The 18511-nt window shown below is 50.5% G+C and overlaps 1 protein-coding gene across 2 annotated transcripts in view; it reads right to left on the bottom strand.

Annotated features, from left to right (window-relative positions):
* MSH6 (mutS homolog 6) overlaps positions 1–18511 on the bottom strand; it is a 687900-nt gene that overhangs the window by 189360 nt on the left and 480029 nt on the right. The gene's annotated exons all lie outside the window — the stretch shown is intronic.

The raw sequence follows: 18511 nt of genomic DNA on the forward strand, positions 1-18511 counted from the left end.
AAGATTTCACACACCATCACCGTGGCTGAACGAAACTAATAACCAGATTTGCACAGTACTTTTAAATGGAGATGAAGCTGTAACTGAGGCGGACGATCCAGGCAGTTCCTGCAGGCTCACGGTTCCTGAAGCGGCTGTCGGACTGACATGAAGTAGGTAGACTGGAGGGTCCTTCAATGCCCTGGGAAGAAACCAGCAGCAGAGCAAAGCAACACATAAAAGGTGCGCTCCTTAAAACCCAAGCAGGGTCCGACCTTCCTGGCTATCCTGCCCACTATAGCTCTGTATAGCGAATTCGACCAGAGGAGGGAGTCCTGGCTTGCAGTTTGGGCGAACTGGTTGGTCCCACTAGCTCAGGGGAAGAAGATTCCTGGAGGATCTTCTCTGTCGTTGGAGTTTGAGGATTCGAACCTGCAGCAGGGCTTTACCGGACGGTTCAGTCGTGGTAGGGGTCCTCTTCAGTGAGCTCTTCGTCGGTTCTTTCGTTCCAGTGGCGACTCTGCATAAAAAGCAGGTCTCTGGGTCTGGAAAGGCAGTTTTCACCCATTCACACAGCCTGGCTGTCAAACAGCAGGGTGGCTGTCCCGCCGGGACAGTCACCACAGCCAATCAGTTCAGAGTGCGACATGGGTCTCCAGGGAGACCCTGTGCAGGGAGTCCTAACCCCCTCCCTCACATCCTGTCCCCCCAGACATACAGGCGCCTAAGGAGGGCTTCTGCGTAGAAGCCCGCAAAAAGACTGAACAAAGGAACCAAACCTGGTTTGGTGTGCAGAGTAAAACACGAGAAAGACTTTTACAAAAAGAAATGGCAATAAACCCAGCCGGAACCATAATAAAACATATATGGTCTAGTGGGTTTAAGTTCGAGGTTACCAAGATAGCCTAAACAATACCAAGGTTATTTAAGATAGGAAAATTAGGATAGTTACCACTGCCACCAGTCAAGTCTTGATGAAAAGGGAGCAAAACAATGCTCCAAGAGAAAAACAAAAAGGGATGAGTATTAACCCTTTCCAGTGCTCCATGTAAGATGGTTCATAGTGGGTCTGTGGTTTTACAGAGGCTAATAAAGTTAATGGCAACTTTATGTGTTTGAGAGACAGTAGTCAGTCCCAGAAAAAGTCTGAGTTGGGAAGTCTAAAAGACAACCCTGTGTCACTGCACTGAAGGTGCTGTGTAACAGTAAAAAGATGCCTGTGGAGTAGGTGAGGCTCCACAGTCTATGAACACAAAAATGTTAAATGTTAACACAGCAAAACACACGTAAGAGTGGGAAAAATAGCTCCCACTCTTACCAGGTGAGAAAAATAAATCCTAGAAAAACAGCAAAGCTGCTGAGGGACTCATTAGGTAAGGGGAATTAGCCATTCTGGAGAATTCTCCCTAACAATAATCACTAGATGTATCGTAGAAGTTTCTGGCTACAGCTTGCACAGGATATTGATAAGCAGGAGTTTGGTATACAGTTTTTGTATTGAATATATTTTTCTCGAAACCATTTTTATCGAAAAACATTTATTGAAATGATATATCGAATAATTTTTTTAATGCAATTCATATATATCGAATGTACTTTTATTGAACTATATTAAACTGACATAGTAATTTATTTCTTCACCTTAAAATAATTTAATTTGTTTGGTTTCTGCAATATCTTTTTTCACCACATCGGGTCGCTCTTTCAGCTATTTTCTTCCATTGCAATGCATTGCATGCGTAGGGCACCTAGTATTTCTTCTTGCGGACTGGAAGTTGTGTTTCTTTGGAGTTCCTGGTTTTTGGATTGTTCATATGGATTTTTTTCTTTCTTTCCTTGGATGTTTTTCACCCTTTTCGGGAAGGATGTTTCTCTTTTGTGGATTTCATGGAATCGGATTTGTTTTTTTCTGTTTATTCAATGGTTTTGCTGGAGTCTGTTTTAGATCTGTTATGAATTTAACTTTTTTGCTTCTTGGTTTTTTAGTTCCCCTCGTTGGATTGCAATAATTTAGATTCGTTTGTGGTTTCTTGAACTTTTCCTGTGTTCAGTATGCAGTGTTAAGTACCTATTCAGTTTTTGTTAACAGTTTATGTTGAAAGCATATGCATTATCGATAGAGGCTTTTTCGTTATACATGCTTCGGTATATAAACTGTTTTAATTTTGTGAATAGGAATTCGATAAATGTGTTTTACAGATATTTTTCGGTAAAACTTGCTTTCACTATATGGTATTCAATATAAAGACAGGTAACCACAGAGTTTGTGTGCAACAATGTTGTATGGTCTAGAGACCTTATGCATCGACGACTTATCCTGGTTGAAAACGATAGAAGGCAAATTCTGGATAAGAATCCTAAGTTTAGGACCCAGTGTACCAACGGAAATAAGACTGTAAAGGGGATTAACATCTTTAGTAGCGTTAAACTTAAAAAGATGATGTCTGGACTTGCAAGATGGCCGCGCATCATTGATCACCGCGGCTCCCGTGCTCCAGACCCATGCAGATCCTGAAGCCTCAAAAGCAGTGAAATTAGCCCTCACTGGGTCAATCAAGCTCAGAATCCTGTATCGGAACGAAGGGGGCTCATAGAGGCTGAACTAGTGCTTGAGTACCTATATATGCCAACAGAACTGAGCCTAGCCCAGTGGGTCGCTACCCACCAGACCGCGGCAGCCCCAGGGGACGGCGGGGATAGCTGGAGGTGGGGGTTCCCCAGGCTTCACCAGAACAAAAGGTGGAGATTGACCGACCAGACGGGGAGCTCGGACGGGCAATCTGGGTCCCAACGCAGACGCCCGCCTGCACAGCAAGAAGGCGGCCCCACAGGAAGAGGGTAAGACCTGTCACCAAACATAAGCCCAGCGGCCAGGCACCACCCCAGAGGACGGTAAGACCACGGTCCGGATCGACCTACACACATACGGAGGCACTTCATACCTGGTAGTGTCTCACCCCATAAGGAGTCCGAAACCCGAGGCTCGATAACCAAGGGACCGGAAGACCACTCAGAGCCGGGGGCACCAAGCTAGAAGGTTGCATAACGGCTCCCAGCAGAAGCCCAGCACTGCCCACCTCCCCAAAAACCCTGCAACCCCCCCCACCCCCCCAAGGATTTAACAGTAAGTTGGAACGGGTGAAAGGGACACACACGGCTTCCCTTTCCAACCAAACCCACTAACGCATAGGAAGCCCCTGGAGGGCACGCCGGCCTGTGGCCTAGGCCTCCCCAACAACAGCCAATACCCAAAAGCACATACTGGACGGGGCACCCAGTCGCCTCCGCAAAGCAGAATTGCACTATCACCACCCATGCTCGGAGAACCCACAGAACACCGAGATACCCTTACAGATCCGGGTGGGGGCCCACCAGACAGCTTCTTAGAGAGGGGAGGGTGAGCAGCAGGACACCCATCCACAGACAACAATACCCCCACCCTACCCCAAGGGGAACGGCCAACATTGGACTCGCAAAGTTGAACGCAAACTTGCCCAGACCGCCCAGGAACAGTGGGAATCCCTCAAGCCTTGAACCCAGCGCAAAAACACAAGGAGCAAAAAGACACAGGGGGAACTTACCGGGGCAGAGGGTAGAACCCTCTAGCCAGTCATCCGAAACCGGCCCACCACATACCCAAGCACCGATTTAGGATCGAACCGGAAGATACAGAACCGTCCCAGACTACACCCCATCACTACAGGCCGGCAATGTCGAGAAACAGTAAAAGAAATGCCAGCTCCTCTTAAAAACACCAAAAAACGCAGGAGGGCCCCCTGATTAAGATATGGGAAAGGGAGGCCGACCCATCCAGAGACCAATCCTCGGGTGAATGGTCCATGGACCCGGTCGCAGACCCCAACCAAGAAGAACAAGACAGACTGGTTATTCGCGCATCTCTAAGCAATTGGTGGGCAAGATCACAGACAGGACAGAAGCAAATGGACACTAAGGGAAGACATGGCCAAAGGAAATTAAAAGGGACATCAACAAAATAGAGGAGAGGGTAGATGCCAAAGAGCGAGCCATACAGGAACTGACAGAAGACGTGAGGAAAGCCGACGCCCTTCTGGAAACATTGGCGGTGGCCACCCAAAAACTTGAGCTGCAAGCCGGGGACTTGGGAGAATAGATCCAATATACAAGTCAAATGCCTACCAGAGGATGTACAAGACCAGGACCCAACATGATCACTCAAGCGCATCTTCGTGGACTTCCTCGACTCTGAAGCAGATCTCCAATTCGACAGGATTCACAGGGTGGCCTGCGCCGGCTCGAACCAGGGGCGAGACCTAGAGATGTCCTGGGAGCCATCCATAGCTATGCAATCAAAGAGCAAATACTGGAGAAGGCCAGGGAAGCCGAGTGCATCACTTATAATGGAGCGGAAATATTTCTGTACCAAGACCTAGCGCAAATAACCCTCATGACCCACCCATTTGGGCTGAGCTTCAACTGGCAGGGAAGGCAGCACAAAGTGACAGCTTGCGAACAAGGGACATCCCTGCTCGGACTGGAGGACCCATCGCCAACATCCCCCTCATCCTCGAACATCCAACTCAACGCTCGCAAATCATGGGAATGGACCACGGTGAGGCCCAAACGACTGAAGAAAGGGGGACAATAACCCACATCCAGGAACTCACTGATGAAAAAGGTGATGGATCACCACAACAGCCCATCGGATAGCACCAACCGAAATCCAACCTCGACGGGATTGTGTGCCCTGTGAAGGGCGTACGCTGAGATAAGTACTGTGCTTCAGGATCAAATAGAGAACTGATAGAGTTGACAGCGGGGTGGGGTGGGATTTTTTGAATGGGATTGGGAGATCCTACGTGGGGGATGACTGGGTGCGATTTAGGACTCCGCTCTCTTCGAGACAATGTGAGGGACTGAGAGCCAGCTGGGCCCACCAAGGGGGCTCAAAGGAAGGGCGGGGAGGTGGCATTCCAGGGAGGGAGGGACAGGTCTGGGAGCAAAAAAACAGGAAAGGGAGAATCCATGCTAGTTAGTATAAAAACTCACTGGAGGGGGGCCCGGAGTCCCTGGGAGTCCCTGGGATCACCGGGCAGAGGGAGCTAAACTAGGGATATAGAAATGGCTAGTAAAGATCTACTGAAACTATTATCATTAAACGTCAACGGGTTAAACTGGCAGATTAAAAGGAAGAAGGTGGAGAGAAAACCTGAGCAGGGAACAACCGCATATAGTTACACTACAAAAGCCCCACATACAAACCCGGACACGGGATAACGTTCTGGGGTTACACAAGAATTATCCAAGCCACACATCCCGAAAATAAATAAATAAATAAGGGGGGGGGTGGAGTATCGATAGCCCTGAATGACTGCATTGACTTGACAATCAAAGGGATGGACAAGGACGACCAGGGGAGGTACCTAGCTGTGGCGTTGGAGTGGAGGGGAGAGGCATACACAGTGGCGACACTCTACGCACCCAACATAGGCCAGGATGCCTTTATCCAAACTCACTCACTCGCCTTGAGAAATTCGCGAAGGCGTGTATTATACCAACGGGGGACTTCAACATGGCATGGGATCCCATCAAAGACAGGAGCTTGACTGCCCTGGCCCCACTAGCCTGGCGTCAGGAGACCCAAAGAGGAAAACCCAGGATCTGGGTATAGTCGATGTATGAGGGAACTACAGGGGGGTAATCGGAAGGGTACTCCTTTACTCACATGTGCATCTATCACATTCACGGATCGACTACAAATGGACATCTACAGCCCTGATAGGGAAAGCAACTGACATAGCACTAGGAGCAATCACACCATCTGATCATGCCCCAATGACCCTTTCTTTAAAAAGAACCCGAGGCCCTCCAGGATTGTGGAGATGGCGCTACCCAACTGCGCTATTTAAAGATGCACTGTTTATCCGCGAAATAGAGGAGGAACTAGAAGTGTTCGTAGAACATATGCAGGAGGACACGACCCCGCAGATATGGTGGGATACCCAAAAAAAGGGCCAATAAGATGGAAAATTAGAGCGACCAAAGCGAGAAGGGACCGAGCTGAGGCTAGAGGAAGCCCAACTAGAGAGTAGACTAAAAGACATAATGACAAAGATGGGCACGAAACAAACCGCAGCAACTAAAAGAGAATACAGGGCAGTAAGAGGGCAGCTAGACTTGATCCAAACCTGGGCCGCCGAATGCAACCTACTGTGTCTCAGGCAAAAGTATTACATCAAAGGCAATAAATCTGACAGACTCTTAGCCAGAATGCTGAGGAACGAGGAAAGGGACAAAACAATCTTGAAAATTAAGGTCGACGGAGGCCTGACGAGCACCAATAATGGCGACATAGAAAGGGAGTTTGTGCAATTTTACACCAAACTATACAGCACAAATAACCAGTCACTCATGAGTCAAGTTGCCTATTTAGATAAGATCGACCTACAGAGTATCTCTAGAGACGAGAGGGAATTCTTGGAAGGGGAAATCACAACAGATGAAGTGAAGAAGGCAATTAACTCACTACCCACCAATAAATCCCCGGGACCAGACAGCTTCGTAGCTGAATTCTACAAAACCCACAAAGAGTCCCTAATTCCTCACCTCACAAGTCTACTCAAGCACATTGGTACAACGAAGGTTCTTCCCAAATGAATGGCAGAGGCAAAAGTAATACAAATACATAGGAAAGGCAAAGATCCCACAGACTGCGGGTCCTACCGGCCCATAGCGCTAAGATTGACGCGAAAATGCACACAAAAATCCTGGTGGCCAAGCTCAATGGGCTCCTCCCCAAATTAATACAACCTGACCAGACAGGGTTTATCAAAGGAAGGCAAACAGGAGACGTTAGAAGAATCGTTAATTTAATAGAGAAGAGAGAGAGATACCCGCCATTCTGCTGGCAGTAGATGCTGAAAAAGCCTTCGACCGGGTGGAGTGGGGATTTCTCTTTGAAACTATGATGAAGATGGGCTTCGGCCCCAGTATCTGGGTTGGGTCAAGGCCAATTCTCAACATCCGCTCCTCCAGCTAGACATAAACGGGCATATTTCAGATCCGGTCCCTGTCGAGAGGGGTACAAACCGAGTTGTCCTCTGTCTCCACTACTATATGCACTACATCTAGAGCCTTGTCTGGCAGCCATAAGATCGAACAAAGACATAAAAGGGATACCATCCAGGAGGGGGGTGCTGGGGGGCGACACCCACAAAGTAGACGCTTTCGCGGATGACAGGCACTTGACATTGACCCATCCGGGCACCTCCCTGAGGGCGGTGGATGGGGAACTCGCCCAATTTGGACAAGGCGCAGGCTTAAAAGTGAACATAATAAAAAATCCGAAATCCTCAACCTCACCCTACCGAAAAAAAGTCAGAGCAAAATCTTAGAGGAGACTACCAATATCGATGGATCAACAAGGTTGTAAAGTACCTAGGAATTCGTCTAGCCAAACCAGTGGGAGAACTTCAAGTGAATTATCCGCCCCCTCCTCAAGAAACTCAAAACCAAAATGATAGATTGGGGTCCTTTAACTGTAACTTGGCTAATCGCATCAACACCCTAAAGATGGTGCTCTGGCCCCATTTGCTGTACTACTTCACAGCTCTCCCAATACGCATCCCACCCGTCTTCTTCAGATCCCTACAAAAAAATGTATCTTAAAAAATAAATCACAAACCAATTTGTATGGACCCAAAAGCATCAGAGGGTAGCTGCAAAGCTAATGAGAACACCAACCTCCTGTGGGGGCATGAGGGAGCCAGGCTTCAGGGCGTACGACACCGGCGGACAAGGGAGAGTCTTTAGAGACTGATAAGGGTGTTAGGACAGTTTTTCTGAAGTCCAGTTAAGGGCCTAGTTAAACCATTCAAATGAGGCAGTACAAGACTCCACTCTTAGTATAAGACTGTACCACCCGAGTACATGGTAGCGTAGGCAGAGCAGCCAGGCTTATTTTAGGAGGGAGAGAGGGCAGTAGATACAGTACAAGTGAAAATTGTAATACAAATGATCCAAAGAAACACTGAAACACTATGTATTATAAAAATAAAGGATTTATTTAAATACAAGTAGGCCCAGATAAATCTAGGGGTTAAGTAAATACTGAAACATTATATGAAATCACAATATAACACAACACTATACTTGAAAGTACACAGACCCAAGTATAGACCTTATTTGGAACACCTAACAGTAGTTCTAGGGAAGTCAAAACCTTGTTATACACATTTAGTATAGGCCAAGCCTATTCTTTGGGAGTAAAAGACCAATGGTTACTTTTAGATTACTTTTGGTAATACAAGGACAGTAGACCCTTCCAGTTGTACAGTGACTCTTGGAACAAATCACAAACAGTCAACTGGACAATATACTTTTGGTGAATAGTGAAACACTTATTCTAGGTGCAGTAAAAACCTATAACTACTTTTGTCATAACACACAGTTATACCAGGTGAGTAATACCTATGGATGTAATGTACAATTACAGATGCTTTGGAAATCAGGGAACCCCAGATTGAGGTAAGCAATAACTCTTGTAACTTGTTTTGGATGGCACACAGCTAACACAAGGTAAGTAAAACCCACTTACTTTAACTTCACAATGAAGGGGAAAGTAAAACCCAATGTCACACTTTACTGAATAGGTATTCTAGGTAGGCAACAACCTAATGTAGACTTATTAAAGACAGGCTAGCAGCAAGTCAGGGGAAGCAAGACCCAGTTGGGGGACACTCATACAGTTATCCTAGCAGGACTAACCTGGTGATACCAACAGTTGGAGGACACTCATACAATTACCCTTCAGGAATAATCTGGTGAAACCAACACATTACTTTTGTAAAGAGGCACAACCTAATAACAGGAGAGTAAAATACCTTCACATCTACTTTCTTTTATACTGGCAAAACAGTGGCTAAGGAAGGAAAGATGTTAACCATACTTTTAAGAATAGTGCATCACACATCCAAGATCAGTAAGAACTTTTGTAACTGTTCACTCTTAGAATTACAGTTACCAACCAACTCTTTACAAGTAAGTAAAAACACTTGAATTCTTTTCTAGGCAGAAGTCCCAATCCCTTCAAAGTCTTTTCCCTTAGAGCATGAGTTTTCTCAGTGGCAGAAGGGGGGGGGGTCACAAGGACTAGTGACCAACAGGCAGTGTTAGAATAAGTTCTTTAGTAGCAAAAGTCAGAGTTTCCTGAGGAAAACTGGCAAACAAGTGAGTACTTTTACTCCTAGGGTTAGAAGAGGGTCCAGGGGCTTCACAGAAGGCACCCCAGCAGGATTCTAGCAGTGGGACTGGGTGTACTGGACGAGGCACCTCCCAATCACAGAAAACACCCCAGGACTACACAGAAATCCCAACAGGCTTAAGGTAAGTATATACCCAAGCCAACACAGTACCTCAGCAATGAAGAAGAGATTGCAGCAGGAGAACTTCAGGGACTGCAGCCAAATACCCGGTCACTGGATTCCTTGTCCTGGAGACTGAACACAAGACCTCAGAAGGGACTTTGCAGCAGGGATCGATGAAGAAGGCTCTAGGCAAGATTTCTCTCGTGGCTGAATGCGGTTCTGCGGGTTTGGCACCTTTTCAAGGAGCACAGAAGAAGACAGAAAATCGCGGTTGAATTCTCGTCGTTTAAAAGGTCCAGCACTCTTGTGAGGGGACTTTTTGGACTCGATTCGTGTCTCTGGAGATAGACCACGATGCCCACGAAGTTTGTGAGATTCGGAATTCGGAAGACCGTGCACCGCACAGTGGCAGGAGGTCCCAGGGTATTGGGGTATTGCAAGAACGCAAGGTCGCAGCAACCCGTGGGATGGCTCAAAATGCAGGTCGTCTTGAGTCTAGTGGGTCTCACCAGGCTCTGGGTTCGGGTCGTCGTTTTCGGAGACCCCAGGTCGATCGGAAGGAAGGGCTGCAGCAGGCTCCGGTTACAAAGCAGGCTCTCCGGCCGCTGGAAATCATTCCCGCCGCTTTTCCTTCGTCATCCTCTTCGGTTTTCTGTTCCAGTGGTCGACATGACTTCAGCTTCCAGGTTTCCAGTATTTATCAGGAACTGCAACACAACCTCTGCATTCTCTCCCCGCATTTTACAAGAAAGGGGCGTTTGGCTGTCCAATCAGGACAGCCAACCCCCCCACTGGGATTTGGCCCAGTTGAAGGAAGACCTAAGACAAAGGAGGGGGAAGTTTGGGACCCCTCCCCCACTTCCTGTGCTTACAGACTGACTGGAACCTGGGCGGGGTGTCCAGGGGACTCCCGCCGAAGACAAATTTCAAACAAAGAATTTTCCCGCCCTAGATGTCAGGGGAAGGAACAAGAAACGACAAGAAACACTAAAATGGCAGAAAAAGAAGACAGAGGCCATTTTGGTAAAAATGAGCACCCTTAGGTGCCTTTACTGCAGCTGTGATTACAGCACGCGGTAAAGGTGCACCAAATTAGTAAAAGGTATCACTGCCACCAGCCATTAAAGGTAAGCTTGTCACTGTAACAGAATTGTTACAGTTTAAATGTGAAAGGGGATACATTGTATCTCCCCAGCACTCCACATAAGGTGGGGTGTGCCGCTTTCACAGAATAAAATGTAAAAGGGATCCAAAGATCCTTTCTACCCTTGGGAACTGTAGTTCACTCAAGGTTAGCACAAGAAAGTTAAAGGGGGAGCCCCTAGGGCAACCCAGCAACAACAGGCACTTATTGCCAATAAGTTGTTAGACATGATAACTTTAAAAAGACACTATGGAGAGTCTTAAAAATGACACCCATAAAAAGAGTTAAAGACAGGTGAGTGTGGAAAAAGGTTCCCACTCACTGAGGTATTAATGGAAAATATCTCACTAGAAAAACAAAAAGTTCTGGAGTTGAACCAGGCAAGGAAGATTTACCAGCCCTGTGGAAATCTCACCTAACAAAGGGGATGACAGGGGGAAAGATATGGAGGCCAATGGACAAGGCAGTGGTGGGAGGGGACTTGGAGGGTATTCTGTGGAGACCAGGGCCAGACAGACCTCCTCAAATGTGTGGGACCACGCAGTAACAAAGTCACACATTACCACATACCCATCCCCATCCACGGCTCTCTTAGATGACGCGCAATTCACGCCAGATTACAAAACATCCACGTTCGAGGTTTGGCAACAAGGGGGATGCCTCATGGTTCGAGATATGTTTGAGGGAGCCTAGGTTAAACTCTGAACAATGTAAAACAAGACTTCGAACTGGGGGAAAAGAAGATGTGCTACATCCAGCTGAGGCACTGGCTCCTACACCCCTCAATGAGGCACTCAGGGAGTCGTCAGCTAACCCCCTTTGAGAAGTACCTAAATACAGATCTGGGAGACAGGAGAGTGGTTGCATCCATTTACAAATATATCAAGGAGGGAGAATCCCCTCCGACCAGAGCATACATGGAAAAATGGGAAACCGACATGGGGAGCTAAATAGGGGAGGCAGAATGGAATAAACTATGTAAACAGATCCCCAAACTGTCCAGATTGCTCCAAATTAGAGAGATGTGGCTGAAGCTGATGCTCCAGTGGCATCCAACGCCAGTAGGGTTACATAGATTATATACAGAGACCTCACGATACTATTGGAGGGAGTGTAGAGGGGGGGGGGGTGAGGCACCTGGGGTCACATCTGGTGGGAATGCCCTAAAATAGATCAATACTGGATAGCAATACAAGAGGCAATTGACCAGGTCCTGGGAATCCAGTGTGGAGGGAACAGGGGCCTAGAACTGATGGGACTGAATGGGCTCCTAGAGAGTATTGCATCTAAACCAAGCCATAAACTTTACGTCATAATGATGTCAGCAGCGCTGGTGCTGGCGCGTAAATGGAAGACCAAAGATCCCCCACAAGACTACGAATGGATTGCAAAAATCTGGTCAATAGTTGCTATGGAGTGGCTCACATACTCGATACAAGGAGAGCATAAAACGGTTCAGCACAGACTGGTCAAGCCTACTGAGATATTTAAGGGACGCAGCATGCCGAGCATGGTGTCCCAGGGCAATGGGCCTCGTGGGAATAATCGACCCACAGGGTTAAGGAAACCTACAAAGGACTCACTAAGGTGGAGCAACACGAAGGGAGACTCCATAAAACACTGCAAAATAAACATTAACGCAGTAATTGAAGGCCCCCGTGGAAAGGCTACCAGCAAGGACAGCTCCCAGTCCAAACAGGGGGGTTTAGGTGGGAGGAAAGGGGGAGGGTGGACAAAGTTGTTTGCATGTTTATAAATGCAAATAAAAATGTATTGAAAAAAAAAAAAGGGGGGATGTCTGCTATATTTAAAAATCAAGAACTGCCCAGAAATGTCCCTTATTACAACTCTTGGGGGAAGAAATTGTCACTAATGCCAAAAGAAAATATACAAGATTTGTGCAAAAGACTTTTGAAGCAATTGAGTGAAGTCCACATTTCTTTATGAAGGCAGAGTGACTTCAAAAAGAAGCTATTTCTTTTTGAAGTCATAGAGCTCCCCACATGACATGGAGGCCTCCAACCTAGAGGCTTCCATGTCATCGGGAGGGGGGAGCCCTCGGACCTCAAAAAGAAACTATTTCTTTTTGTAGTCACTCTGCCTTAATTTCAGGTAAGTAACTTGTTCCTTCTCCAGCATGGGGTCTGGCATGGATTCACATGCTCATGAATAAAAGAATACATAGCCGTACACACATGCACAACCACGGGAGGTGGCAAGGCTCAACATTAAGCAATACAACAACTCAACATTAAGCATCTCTTACCTTCTCACCAGGCTCACCTTAGGCGAACAGGTTGCGCAGCACTGCTTGGCCGACCCTGGACTCCTCCCTGGAATCCCGGTCGACACAGTAGAATTTCGTGAAGGTGTGCGTCGACCTCCACGTAGCAGCCCTGCAGATGTCCAGCAGGGGCACACCAGATAGGAACGCCGTGGTAGCTGCGATCGCTCTGGTGGAATGGGCTCTCGGACGGCCGGGCAGCGGTCGGTTTGCCAACCGATGACAGTACATGATACAGCCGCAGAGCCATCTGGAAATGGAAGCCTTTGAGAGAGCCTTCCCCTGATTGACAGGTCCAAAGTTCACAAAAAGTTGTGGCGTCTTCCGAAAACTCTTTGTGCGGTCCACGTAGAACTTCAGCGCTCTAGCCACATCCAGCGAGTGCAAAGTCCTTTCAGCCGGCGACAAAGGCGACGGGAAGAAAACAGGCAACACCAAGGGTTCGTTGAGGTGGAAGTCCGACGGCACCTTGGGCATGAAGGAGGGGTGCGTCCTGAGCACTACCCTTGTGTCGTGAAAAGTCAAGTACGGGGGCTTGCAGGAAAGGGCCTGTATCTCTCCCACCCGTCGTGCAGAGGTGATGGCCACAAGAAACGCTGTTTTCCATGACAAGAACTTCAACGGAGCGGAGTGCAGAGGCTCGAACGGAGGTCCCATGAGCTTAGTCAGCACCACGTTGAGCTCCCACGCCAGTGCCGGAGCCTTCACCAGCGGGAACGATCTGAACAGTCCCTTCATGAATTCTTTCACCAGACCATGAGACCACAAAGACGTCCGTCCCGTGGTTCTGGTGTATCGGGAGATCGCAGCAAAATGAATCTTGATGGAAGCGTGCGCCAGTCCAGCCTTGGCCAGCGTCAGTAGGTACGGCAGTACTTGAGGAGCCGTAATCCGTAGAGGGTTAATCTTCTGTGCGTGGCACCAGACAGAGAACCTCTTCCATTTGTGTCCGTAGCATTTAAGAGTTGAGGACGCCCTGGCCTTTGCAAGAACCTCTCTGCAGTCGGCCGGTATGTCGTAACCTCCAAACTCTAACGCTGCAGGAGCCAGGCCTGTAAGTTCAGCGACTTCGGGTCATGATGGAGGATGGCGTCTCCTTCCCTGGAGAGAAGATTCGCGTCCACTGGCAGCTTGATTGACGGGGACGCTGACAAGTCCAGAAGGTCCGGGAACCATATCTGCATCGGCCACGCAGGTGCGACGAGGATCATCCTGCACCGTGACCTCTTGAGCTGGTTGATAAGCCGGATCAGCAACGGCAATGGGGGGGGGGAACGCGTATAGAAACAGGCCCTCCCATGGGAACGAGAAAGCATCGCCCATGCTCCTCGGCTGGGGAAACCCGCTTGCGAACCTCTGGCACTTGGAGTTTGTCGCCGTCGCGAACAGATCGATCTGGGGTGTGCCCCACCGTCGGAAGGGGCGGTCCACTAGATCCTGTCGTAGTTCCCACTCATGGCACGAGCGCAGCTCTCTGCTGAGCGAGTCGGCGATGGTGTTTTTTATTCCTGCCAGATGAAACGGCACCAGAAACATCCCTTGGGCGACGGCCCAATGCCACAGATCCTGTGCCTCCTTGGACAGGGCTGGGGATCTGGTACCGCCCTGCTTCCTGATGTAGAACATGGCGGTGGTGTTGTCGGTGAAGATCCTCACCACCTTGCCCTTGAGGGACGGAAGAAAGGACCTGAGGGCCCAAAACACTGCACGGAGCTCCAGGATGTTGATATGGAGGGACTTCTCCGTCGGAACCCAAAGGCCTCTCGCGTGCAGATTTTCGGTGTGCGCTCCCCACCCTTCCAGGGAGGCATCCGTGGTCACTGTCTTCTGGTGGCCCGGGGTCTGGAAGTCCATGCCCGCCGTCAGATGCGCGCGGGTGCCCCACCACCGGATCGCTCGTCGGAAGCTCTCGTCGAGTGTGGTCCTGTCCTCGAAGCTGCCCATCGTCTGGATCCAGCGAGCATCCAGGAACTCCTGTAACGGGCGCATCCAAAGCCTGCACAGGCGGATGAGATAAATGCAAGAAGACATCATTCCGAGGAGGGATTTGATGGACCTCACCCTGGCCGCGTCCGCAACCAGCATCCGCTGCACCTTGCCCAAGATGGCCCTCGTCATTTCCTCCGACGGAGAGGCCAGAAGCACCACTGTGTCGCGTTTCGCTCCCAGAAACAGTGCGTCTTGCGCGGGCACCAGGTGGGACTTGGCATAGTTTATGGAGAATCCCAGGTTAGTGAGTAGTTGGACGGTCCTCGCCGTGTGCTCCGCGGCGAGCTCACTTGTCTTTGCTCGGATGAGCCAGTCGTCCAGGTAGGGGTAGACGTGGATCCCCTCCAGGCGCAGCTGCGCCGCCACCGGTGCGAGGCACTTGGTGAACACCCTGGGTGCCGACCTCAATCCGAAGGGAAGGGCTCTGAACTGGAGTGATGCCCTTGGACCACGAACCTGAGAAACTTTCGGTGTCCCTTTAGTATGGGGATATGGAAGTAAGCATCCTCCAAATCAAACGATGACAGGAAATCGCCCTCCTCCAGCTGACCCAGGACGTGCTAGAGGGTGACCATCCGGAACTTCTGTGCCTTGATGAATTTGTTCAGTCGTCGTAGGTCCAGGATGGGACGCCATCCTCCTGTCTTCTTCACGAGGAAGTATCTTGAGTAAACTCCGGAGCCCCGAAGCCTCTTTAGGACGAGCTCGATGGCGCCTTTCTTGAGTATCGCCTTTACCTCCAAGAGAAGTTGAGGGACGTGATGTTCCTTCCTGGCCACGGGGGGGACGCGCGGGCACTTCTTTAGAAACTCGAGCGCGTGATCCTGGGCCAGGGCGTCCAGCACCCAACGGTCGGTGGAGATGGACTCCCACACGCTGACGAAGTTCGCCAGCCGGCCCCCCACCGGGATGCTTCGGTGGGGGCCCGACCCCACGGCCGGTTCAGTCCTGCTTCGACGAGGCTTTGCCGCCTTGTCCTCCCTGGCGAAGACGGCGGGGTCCGCCCGACGTGCCTCGTCCCCTGTAGGCTTCCTGTGAAGACAAACGGGCCGCTTGACGGTAGGTGGAATATCCGCCGCCGGAACCTTTGGAGGCACCCTGCTTGCCTCCGGCGTTCCGAAAGGGCAGTCCGTCTTGATGGCTTGTAGGGAATCGTCCACTGTTTTCCCAAACAGGTTGCTCCAGTCGAACGGCATGTCCAAAACTCTGGTCTGCACGTCCTGCCGGAAGTCTGTTGCCTTGAGCCATCCACGCCGTCTAAGGCACACGCTGCTGCCCAACTGGCGAAACCCAGTGTCAGCGATGTCCGTCGCTATCGTAATGGCGTGGTCCGACGCCACTTCTCCTTCCTGCAAGATCTCTAGGGCCTCCGCCCTCTTGTCGTCCGGTAGGAAGTCCAGCAGGGGGGCGATCTTGTACCACAACTCCCTGTCGTAGCGGCGTTGGCAGCCTTAATCGTCGTCGCTGCCGATGAGATGACTCTGCGTCCCATCGTGTCCAATTTCTTTCCCTCGCCGTCCGGTGGGGGGGGTTTGACGTAGAGGCCGAAGCCCCCCCTGCTTTCTTCCTGGCCGTTGCGGAGACGACCAAGTCCGGGGTCGGCTGTGCCCGAAGGCACAAGGGGGCTGCGCCCGGGACCCGGTACTTCTTCCCTTACCGATCCCTTCTCGCAGGCGTTGTGGATGGGTTCTTGAGGAGGGCGAGACCCTCATCCCAGATATCGTCCAGTAGAGGTACAGCGAGGATCGTCTTCCTCTTGGTCTCGCGCCGTTGATAAGGAAACCTTCCTTCTTCTCTTCCGGGCAGAGCTGGAACATCTCGGATGCCCTGGCGATCATCGCATGAAACGATCCAATCTCGTCGGGCGGGGAAGCCCGGGCAGGAGGTGACGACGGAAGATCCTCGTCGTAAACTTCGTCGTCTGTACCCGTCGCGGCCGTGTCCGTCCCTGTATCATCCCCACGGGTCGTGGACGAGTAGGAGGGCTGAGCAGGGCGCGATGGTTGAAAAGGAGGTGGAGGATGAATCCTTCTCTTAGGAGGAGGGCTCCCAGAAGGGCCTGGCTCCGGGTCCCCGTCTGGAGCGGTTCCTCCGTTGGTGGTAATGGCAATCTCGTCCTCATCTCTGAGCATAAGGACTGTATAGCCAACAAAATGGCCGCCGAGTTGTCTTGCGGCACAGGTTGAGGGGATTCCGACGGGCGGTCAGGAGCCTCGTTGGCACCCTCGACGTTCTCGTCGTCTCCTACGTCGGGGACCCTCCCGACGGGCTGGTCTTCTTCCACGCCAATGCCGTGGCTTAAGACTTCGATCAGCTCCTCTTCAGAGGTTGAGGCCGAATCCACAATGACCTCCTGCCCCCCCTTTTTCTTCTCCGTCGGAGGTTTCACGGGGGTCCTGCCGATGGGCTTGAAAGAGGACTCCCTCTGCGGTGGCAGGGAGACTCTGGGCCCCGAGGTCGCCTCCACTGGTGTAGCCTCCACATGCTGAGCCAGGGCCGCCGCGACTGTCTCGATAGACGCCTTGGCAGGGTGGATCAAGGCTTTCACCACCTTCTCCTTGGGGGGAAGGTCACCGCCTCGCTCCCCCTCCGATGGGGCCTTCGAGCTCGACCGGGGCCTCTCCAGAAGCTTCACCGGGTGCTCGGACTTCCTCTTACCCGAGCCAGAGCGTTGGCTCGTGGTTGATGGCGCCGGGGTGGTTGCGCCCTGCCTGGCAACCGAAGAGCTCGACCGGTCGGGATTCCCGGTGCCAGCGGACTTGCGGTGCTTGGCCTTCTGTTGGGCCCCCGTCGCCGGGGCGCCCTCAAAGGTCTTAGAAGACCGCTCGGACATCTTTTTCTCGCCTGACGGGCTCTTCCCTTCCAGCCAGTTGGCGAGACGCAGATGGCGGTCCTTCATGGTCCGCTCCGACATGTTGCTGCAAAACGCACAGTCCTTCTCCACATGCGTCTTGTCCTCATGCAGGCAGTAGAGGCAAAGGGAGTGTTCGTCCTCCTTGAAGACATTCTGAAGCTGGCATCCAGGGCAGACCCTGAACAGCTTTCCGGGCGTCGAGCTTCCCTTCTCCTGGGCCATGTCCGAGATGGGCCTGAGAAACTTCTGGAGTCCTCCAAAAGCGTGGCTCGACGAAATCTTCACCCTTGAGGGGCGTAGAATCCGACACGGGTCCCTGTTGATCGGATAAAGAAACGGTGGAGCTTGAGGCTCTTTTGACCGAAAAAAGAGAATTTTCCTATGAAAAAGCGCAAAAACGCACTAAAGCTCGAGAGCAATAGCACGAGGATCCCAACACTTGAACGTGCGGTAAAAATCTGAAGATGGCTGCCAGAGGCGGGGCTTAGGGAGATGGCAGTCATTGGCTGTGGTCAGTATGACGCAGAGATCAGTGATTGGTTACTACTACGAAAGACAGATCAGAAACGAAACTGATACTGATTTTTCTTTACCGAGGATTCCCAGCCTGACGACAGGGAATATTCATGAGCATGTGAATCCATGCCAGACCCCATGCTGGAGAAGCTCCTGCTCCACCTCTAGGTTGTACTCTAAGCCCCACAGTAGTAATTCTGAAAATGCCCCTGAACACCTAATCTCAACCTTTTCACCTCAAAGGGTAACTTTACCCCGAGTCGATTAAGCCTCAGGTTTAGAGATCAACAATATACATTTTATCCAGACATGCTTAAGACAGAACCAAAAGGTAGAACAGAACCATCATAAAATCGAGCCTCATGTTTATTGTACCAGATGTGACAAGCTGGTAGTGAATG

The sequence above is a fragment of the Ambystoma mexicanum genome, chromosome 4q (genome assembly GCF_040938575.1).
Source record: "Ambystoma mexicanum isolate Mex_15411 chromosome 4q, UKY_AmexF1_1, whole genome shotgun sequence".
In the NCBI taxonomy this organism is placed as follows: domain Eukaryota; kingdom Metazoa; phylum Chordata; class Amphibia; order Caudata; family Ambystomatidae; genus Ambystoma; species Ambystoma mexicanum.